The following is an 8,603-nucleotide window of genomic DNA, read 5'->3' as shown; positions in this document are numbered from 1 at the left end:
GGCACGCATGCAGGCTGAGCTGGAGAGATGAACTGGCGTGGGCAGAACAGTCCTCCCATGACTCTAGACCTTAAGTGCTCCCACATGCTCTCAGGCACGTATCAAACCAAGAAAGCAGGCTAGGAGGGTAACACAGCTACCTGTGTACAGGGAGCTATGAAATAGCTGAGCTGAGCAAGTGACGCACAAGGAGACAGAAGCAGTATGACCTTTACACGGTGACCTGGCTCAAATAATTTCAGGCTCTCATTAACCAGGCAAGCTCCACTTTCTCTCTGAGGTAGGTAAACTTGAGGGGGTAAAGTGGGAGTTGGGGAAAATGGAAAAGAAAGCCTGGCAGTATTTCTTCTAACTCTGTTATAAATAAAAAGTAACACATAAACGCCCTTTCTCAGGGCCCAAATGTTAGGTGAAAAAATGTTTGTCATCTCAGTCATATGATGTAGACTTTAGCAGAGCAGTACACACATGGTCATTATTCCTTTTCCTCTGCATGTTGTGTACTTTCTCATTTTTATAACGTACCTGATCCACTTGTCTCATCATACTAGCTGCAAACAAGGCCACTGAATGTCACACCAGGTGGCCAGCATGTCTGTGAAGGGCGGAAACTGGGGCAGCCAAACAGCTGGCAGAGGCCAGCTAGAAAGTCCCCGATGCCCACTCCATAGAGGACTCCACACTTAAAAGACAAGCAAGTGTCAGGCTGCCTCACTAGTTATCCCCCCAAATGAAAAAATAAAAGTAACCCCTCCAGGGAACATGTACATACACACAAAAGTACATGCACACAGCTACATGCAAAGGGGAAAAGTTGGGAAGGAACCAAATCCACCTCTGAACACCAGTTGCTTGTGGGGAAGGGGCAGGTGAAGCTGCCTGTCCACATTACTCACCTTTTCAACCAATGAGCCTGCATCAACTTTGGCAATTTCTCATAAAAAGGCAATTTTCACTCCTTGGGTGATCACCCAGGTCCTGCAAAACTGAACCAATAATAACCACCTGCACCACTTCCCATGAGGCCAAATAATGGCTTCCCTCAAAGCTCAGCCCTCCCACCCACCTCCCAGTCCTGTCCCATGCAGGGGGCTACTGGCCTCCTGGGATACAGGGGTCCAGGCCAAACCCAACCCATAGATGGTTGGTGAAACCAGCATGTATCCAAGGGCCTTTCCCCAACCTGGGCCGTGTGCCCACTGCATAGATATGCCTGTGCTCGTTCCCCTAGGACAGAGACTCCCTTTTCTTCGGCTGGAACAAGGGATGGGGAGATTCGATGGTGTCCTGTACAGGTTGGTTTCTTCGGCTGGAACGAGGGATGGGGAGATTTGATGGTGTCCTGTATGGGTTGGATGTTAATCTGATGAGGTGCTCTTGGAGAAGCTTGCCTGAGTTCGGTGCTTTCTCAGCACGTGGTGTGTGCTGCCCCTTTGAGCTTCAGAAGTCCCAGAAGGAAAGTGTTTCTGCAACCCCCATTTACTGGTGAACAGAGGTCAGGTGGTCTGCAGCCAGCCGAGCAGTTGCTAAGTGGCCAACAGGCTGGATCTGCCTCTCGCTGACGGAGGCTCTGCCTGGCTGCTGGGGCTGCCCTGAGACTCCCTCCTCCTCCTCCTCCTCCTCTTCCCTCCACAGCTCTCCCGTCTTCTATCCACAGCTGTGCTCCAGGTGGGGAACACCTGTGGGTGCACCAGGGTGCAAATACTCAGACTCCAGCATGCAGAAGAGCCACGGCTCCCTGCTGTTTCCATATCCAAGTCCAAGCTTGTCTAGAGCTTCAGCAAATCCAAGCCTCCCTGAATTTCCTGCAAGACCAAACTGAGCCCTACAACACCCACTACACTGGTTAGCTGCCAGTTCCAGCCCCTGCTCCCTCCTGGGCCCCTGTCTGCACAGTTCTGGAGTCCTACAAGAATGTTGAGAATCTAAGCCAACTCTCACCCAACAAGGTAAACAACCAGGGGCCTCTGGGGGGTAGAGAACATACCCAGACAGGTTCCACTGCCTGTAGGCTTGATGTCCTTCCCCTACAACACACCATGCTTGCCAGGCTGGAAGAGGGGTTCCAGAAACTTGGGAAACCTGGGCCTGTATCTGGCATATGGAAAAGAGGCCTGGAAAAGCACCACTCCTGTCCATGAAGCCCCCAGATGGAACCAGGTAATTGGGAAGTACATGTGCACCCAGGCTGACCGCCACTCAGACCCAGGTGGGAACTGCAGCAGTGACTTGCCCCCTCTGCCACTCTGGCTGCACCACTACAGGAGGGAGGAACATCTAGCCCCACGCTAGAGTGAGTGGAGACACTAGGTGTAGGCAGGTTCCAGTGGTTGCTGCAGCTGAACCTTCCCAACCAGGTCCATGCAAGGCCATCTCAGATGGGTGCGCACCTGGGCTGGGTAAGGACACCCCTCAGAGTGAGAGCCACTGAGCAGGGCTGTCAGAGGCCTCTTTTCCTGCTCCAAGAGCAGGTTGGGGGAGTATGGGGGACCTCTCCCCCCTCCCAGCTGCTTCCAGGAGCCACTTCTTTCGAGATGAGGCACTCTCCTCATTCCCATTTGGCTGCAATAGACCATTGCCAACATTCAGAGAACAAAAAGGGGCCTCACCTGTTTCCCCGACACGTCGGAGGCAGGTGGGTATGCCCAGGGGATGTGGGGTAGAACCTATACCTCGGCCCACCCCCAGGCTATGTTGGCTTCATCTGTGTGATGGGGGTGGGGGTAAGAATTACCAAGAGACCATCACACAGGCCGTGGACAAGTTCTACAAGAGCCAGGTAGAAGAGCACCGTCCATGCATGCTGCCCGGCCCCAGCTCACACACACATCTCTTATACGACAGCTTCCCCAAGGCAGGCTTTGAAGTCCAGGCTCCCTGAGAAGCCTGGGGAGGAGACTCTGCAGGCTAAAGGGCCTATCCCCAGATGTGCCACCCTCACCAGTCTCATCTTGACAATCTTGGGTTATTTTTGCCCTGAAGTTTTGGAGTGGGGGACAGGGAGACACAGACAGTACGCAGTAGCCACCTTTCCAGAGAGCCCCAGCCCTCCAGACTGGGCAGGTCCGACCTCCACTCGGGCGTTTTTCTCACTGGCTGCCAGTTGGGGGAAGCAGCATTGTGAGCACCTGCCTGTCTCCCCAGGTCCTGTTCAGAAACCCCATCTGTGCCTCTGGAGAGACTGCCCCGAGCACACAGGCCCAGCAACTGCCATCTATGGCCCCCAGGACCTAATCCCCTTCTGCATAGGGGTCAGTGCATGTGAGTATACGCTGGGTTTGATTTCTGCCCACTAGTCCCTGCCAGATATCCCATGCCCACCTCAAGAGAATGAGGCCACACAAACACACCCAGGCCGTCATGGTGATGGAGCGGCTGGGGTCCTACTTGCCCACCCTTCATTGCTGGTTCAGAGCCAGCTGTCTGACCACATTCCTACCCTGAGATGGGACTTTGGGGACATTGCCCACCAGGGTCACTGACCACTTAGGGTTCCAGAAACAGGGCCAGCAGGTCCCCTAGAAGTCTGAAACATGGGATAAGCCAAGGCTTGCCTTCAGAACAGGTTTTCCACCACATAGCCGCCCAAGGCCCAGGGCATCCCCAAGTTCATATGAAGCCTGCCTGCCATGTCCACAGCCCATGCCCAACCCTGGAGCCACTGGAATGCTTGTTCCGGGGCACAGGACAAACCCAGACAGCTTCGGCCTTGCAGGACAACCATGCAAATCTGGCAGCCGGAGCCGGAGGGGGGCCCATAGATAGAAGTTGGAGGTGAAGCCAGATGTTATGAGAATACTTCATTAGGCAAAATCGTATACTATAAAAACGCTTTAAAATGCAGGAGGAGAGGTGAAGACAGAATGAACAAGTGCGTAGTGACACATGGCAGTCAGAACACAGTAAAGAATCCACACTGCTTTCCGCCTTTACCTAGAAAAGGAAAGTTCTAGGCCGCATCCTCCTCCTCCTCGGCTGTGGCATCCTGATACTGTTAATACTCAGAAACCAGGTCGTTCACGTTGCTCAAAGCCTCGGTAAATTCCATCTCATCCATCCCCTCGCAGGTGTACCAATGGAGGAAGGCCTTGCCCCGGAACATTGCTGTAAACTGCTCTGAGACACGCTTGAAGAGCTCCTGGATGGCCGTGTTGTTCCCAATGAAGGTGGCTGACATTTTTAGCCCCCGGGGCGGGATGTCACAGACAGCTGTTTTGACATTGTGGGGGAGCCAGTCAGCGAAGTAGCTGCTGTTATTTTGAATGTTGAACATTTGTTCATCCCCCTCCCTCATGGGCATGCGACCCCTGAAAATGGCATCTGCCGTTAGGTAGCGGCCATGACGGGGGTCACACGCGGCCATCATATTCCTAGCATCAAACATCTGCTGGATAAGCTCAGCCACCGTCAGGGCCCGGTACTGCTGGCTGCCCCGGCTGGTCAGTGGGGCAAAGACAGGCATGAAGAAATGCAGCGGAGGAAACGGAACCATGTTCACGGCCAGCTTCCGCAGGTCAGCATTCAGCTGGCCTGGGAAGCGCAGGCACGTGGTGACCCCGCTCATGGTGGCAGACACCAGGTGGTTCAGGTCACCGTAGGTGGGCGTGGGCAGTTTCAGGGTCCTGGAACAGATGTCGTATAACGCTTCGTTGTCTATACAGAAGGTCTCGTCTGCATTTTCTATGAGCTGGTGGACGGAGATGGTGGCTTGTAGGGCTCCACCACCGTGTCTGACACCCTGGGCGAGGGCAGGATGCTGAATGTGTTTATGACCCTGTCTGGGTACTCCTCCCGGATCTTACTGAGCAGAAGGGTACCCATCCCAGACCCCGTCCCCCCACCCAGGGAGTGGGTCAGCTGGAAACCCTGCAGGCAGTCACAGCTCTCAGCCTCCTTTCTGACAATGTCCATCACTGACTCCATCAGCTCCGCGCCTTCTGTGTAGTGTCCCCTGGCCCAGTTGTTTCCGGCCCCACACTGACCTGTAAGACAGTACAGCCAGTCACTCGATGGCCAGGTATACGGTCATCAGTGGTCACCATAATGCAAAAAGGGCCAAGTGTCATGTGAGGTGAGCGCAGCGTTCTCCCTACAGGTGAGCAAATGAAACCCCTCCCCCAGAGTTACAGGGCAGCAGCCTCCCCTGTTAGAAATTAAGTCAGGAGTCAAACCTGAGACGGGCTAACAGACCTCCCTGCAGGTGGCTCCTGCCCATTTTCAGGGAAGGCAGTAGCCGCGGCCCCAGCTCAGCTCCCTGCAGGGAGTTCACATCAGTAGCTCTTCACCTTGAGGAGACACCTGGGCCTTCCTCCCAAAGCCCGTTTAGGAGGCAGATGGAGGGAATGGGAGGATAGGAGGGTGCTCAGGGGCCCTGGATCCACGGTTCCCATGGTGATTACCTTGGGGCACTCCTAGATTTTGAGCGGCCCTGGCTAAGAAGCCGCATCCCAGTCCTCACCCACAGCTCACCGAAGATGAAGTTGTCTGGCCTGAAGATCTGCCCGAAGGGCCCCGAGCGCAGAGTCCAGGGTGATCGGCTCCAGATCCACCAGCACAGCGCGGGGCACGTACCTGCCACCTGAGAGGGGCGGGAGGGCATGAGCGAGGGGAGGGCCGCGTTCCCAGGAGGACGGTGGGGGAAGGTCGGGGGTCTCACCGCAGGCCTCGTTGTAGTACAGGCGATGCGCTCCAGCTGCAGGCGGCTGTCCCCGTGGTAGGTGCCCGCGGAGTCGATGGCGTGTTCATCAGAGATAACCTCCCAGAACTGCGAGACGGGAGGGGCCGGACAGGCCAAGGCTGAGCCACGGAGGCGCCAGCCCCTCTCCCACCCCCACCCTCATCCGCACCCCCATCCCTAGGCCGCCGTGTCCCTGGGGTCCACCCCGGCCGCCTCGCCAGCCGCCCAGTCCCACCGCGACCCCGGCAGGGACCCGCCCCCGCCACTGCCAACACCTTCCCTGGCCACCCGCAGGCCCGAGCTGGGCCCTCAGAGCCCCGGCTGCCAACCTTGGCGCCGATCTGGTTCCCGCACTGCCCGGCCTGCGTGAGCACGATCTCCCGCATGGCTAAGGCGGGATCAGGGCGGCAGGAGAGACGCGAGGAGGAGGAGCAGATGCGCAGTGACCCAGCCCGCCCTCCGCCAACGCTGAAATAGCCCCGCGCCCACCTCTCCCAGCCTCGCATCGGGCTCCCAGAATAAGCAACAGCTTGACTTCCACACAGGTGTACCCACCTGTGCATCCCTTGGCGTTGAACGTCTGTTGGAGAGCTCAGGTGTCCCTGCTGCGGTCCCTTCCACGTTAGGGAAAGCTGGTCAGCTGGAGAACTTCCTCCCAGGTCTTTACTAAGACTCTATTTCTAGCTGACCTGAAACTGAATTTTCCTCCCATGTGGGAGGGGAGGACTCTTGTTTCCATACTCACAGAGTGCCTTGCACCTGTCCTAGATTGTGACATATTTTTGTAATTGATGAGTCCTTTCCTCTTTTAGGAGATCTGTGGTTAGGAAAGGCCTTCCGTATGTTAACTCTACAGGACTTCATTATAAGTTTTACTTTGGAGCAGTTCAAACCCACAGTAAGCTATGGGTGTTAGAGATAGTCAGGTCTCTGATTTAGCTAGAGTCTTCTTTAGAGTAGGATTAGCCTGTTCACCTTTCCAGAGGACCACGGTCTCCATGCAGAGTGAAGGTAATATTGGATTCTTCAAGCGAGGATAGGTGTTGGGATACACCTGCTGTGAAAGATGAGCCCTTGTCACTTTGCAGGCTTTTAGATGACCCAAACTGAGGAGTTATTTCTTCTGGTAAACATTTTTCAGATGGGGTGGGGAATGCCTCGATCTAACCAGTGAAGGTATCAGTAAGCATTAGCAAATATTTGAATCTCCTGCAGAAAGGTATCTGAGTAAATTAGAGTTGCCAGTTCTCATCTGGATACGTTCCTCAATTTTGGACAGGTTTAACTGGAGGAGGAGAAAATTGCTGGCTGTTTGGGTCATGTCAGGCACAGAGCTCTCAGTGCTGAGACACTTATGCTCTCAGTGCTTAAGACACTTTTATCTTGAAAAGATTTACTGCTATACACAAATGAGACATTAACAGAAACAAAGAATCCCTTCTAGGGTGAAAAGAATCATGAAAGTGCTGAATTATATTCCTATGATTGGTGCTTGGCATTAGTAATTTATTACCATTCTTCAGCCAGCCAGAGGGGCCCTGGACAATAATGCAATCCCTGGCCCATTTTTGTTCTTCAGAGTATTCTGGCCCAGTTCTATGCATGCTGACCAGCACACCCATAAGCTTCATTGGCCCTCTCAGTGCAGGGGCCTTGGCTGTGGCATCTACAAGGGCATTTCCTTTTACATGGTTGGTCTCTCTTTTGATGTCCTCTGCAATTAATTATAGTCACTTTTTGGCAGCAAAGCAGCATTCTAACAAGCTCAAAATCTGAATGATGTTGTATGGAAAAGCCCTTGGGGGTCAGGAGTCCCTACCCATTCCAAACTGCAGCATAAGCATGAAGCACTAAAAAATCATACTTGGAATCAGTGTAAATGTTAACTTTTAAATCCTTTCCTAACTGCAGGGGCCTGGTAAGTTCAATTAACTCACCTTTTTGAGCTGAGGTAGAGGCCAGCAAGGCTTGTGCCTTGACTCTCTTGTGCTGACTAATAATGGTATATCTAGCCCTCCTGTTTTCCTGATGCATAAAACAACTTGCATCTGTTAACCACTCTTCCTTGGGATGGTCAAGGGATTCATCTCTCTTAAGTCTGGCCTCCTAAATAAATTTGTTTCATAACCTGTGACATGCTTTGGCTGTGTCCCCAGTCGAATCTTATCTTGAACTGTAGCTCCCATCATTCCCATATATCGTGGGAGGGACCCAGTGGGAGGTAATCAAATCGGGGGATGGGTCTTTCCCATGCTGTTCTTGTGACAGTGAATAAGCCTCGTGAGATCGGAGGTTTATTTATTTATTTATTTTTGAGACGTAGTCTTGCTCCATTACTCAGGCTGGAGTGCGGTAGCATGATCTCAGCTCACTGCAACCTCTGACTCCTGGGTTCAAGCGATTCTCCTGTCTCAGCCTCCTGAGTAGCTGGGATTACAGGCGCCCACCATCATGCCTGTCTAATTTTTGTACTTTTAGTATAGACGGGGTTTCGCCATGCTGGCCTCGATCTCCTCACCTCAGTTCATCCACTGCCTTGGCCTCCCAAAGTGCTGGGATTACAGCTGATGGTTTATAAAGGGGAGTTTCCCTACACAAGCTCTTTTGCCTGCTGCCGTGTAAGAGATGTGACTTTGCTCCTCATTTGCCTTCTGCCATGAGTGTGAGGCCTCACCGACCATGTGCAACTGTGAGTCAATTAAACCTCTTTTCTTTATAAATTACCCAGCCTCAGATATGTCTTTATTAGCAGCATGAGAACAGACTAATACAGCCTATATGCCAGGAAGGCTGGGAGCACCTGTGGACTCTCGCAGGTAAGTAGCTGGGTTTATGGTTTGGCAGGCTTTAAGGGTTATGTCTGGAGTGTCTAGCAATAAGACATGATACTTTCATAAGTATTCTCCTATTATCCACTGGTGCCCTT

At 53.2% G+C, this 8,603-nt stretch overlaps 1 pseudogene across 1 annotated transcript; it reads right to left on the bottom strand.

Annotated features, from left to right (window-relative positions):
• Positions 1-3,815: 3,815 nt before the first annotated feature.
• LOC106996503 (tubulin beta-8 chain-like) lies at positions 3,816-6,063 on the bottom strand (annotated as a pseudogene). The gene is made up of 4 exons (XR_013414607.1): positions 6,007-6,063; positions 5,657-5,764; positions 5,470-5,578; positions 3,816-4,982 (listed from the first exon to the last, which is right to left on the bottom strand). The product of XR_013414607.1 is annotated as a tubulin beta-8 chain-like (transcript).
• Positions 6,064-8,603: the final 2,540 nt, after the last annotated feature.

The sequence above is a fragment of the Macaca mulatta genome, chromosome 2 (genome assembly GCF_049350105.2).
Source record: "Macaca mulatta isolate MMU2019108-1 chromosome 2, T2T-MMU8v2.0, whole genome shotgun sequence".
Taxonomy (NCBI): domain Eukaryota; kingdom Metazoa; phylum Chordata; class Mammalia; order Primates; family Cercopithecidae; genus Macaca; species Macaca mulatta.
Note: the sequence above shows the minus strand (reverse complement) of the source record. Positions and strands in the feature narration are given on the sequence as shown.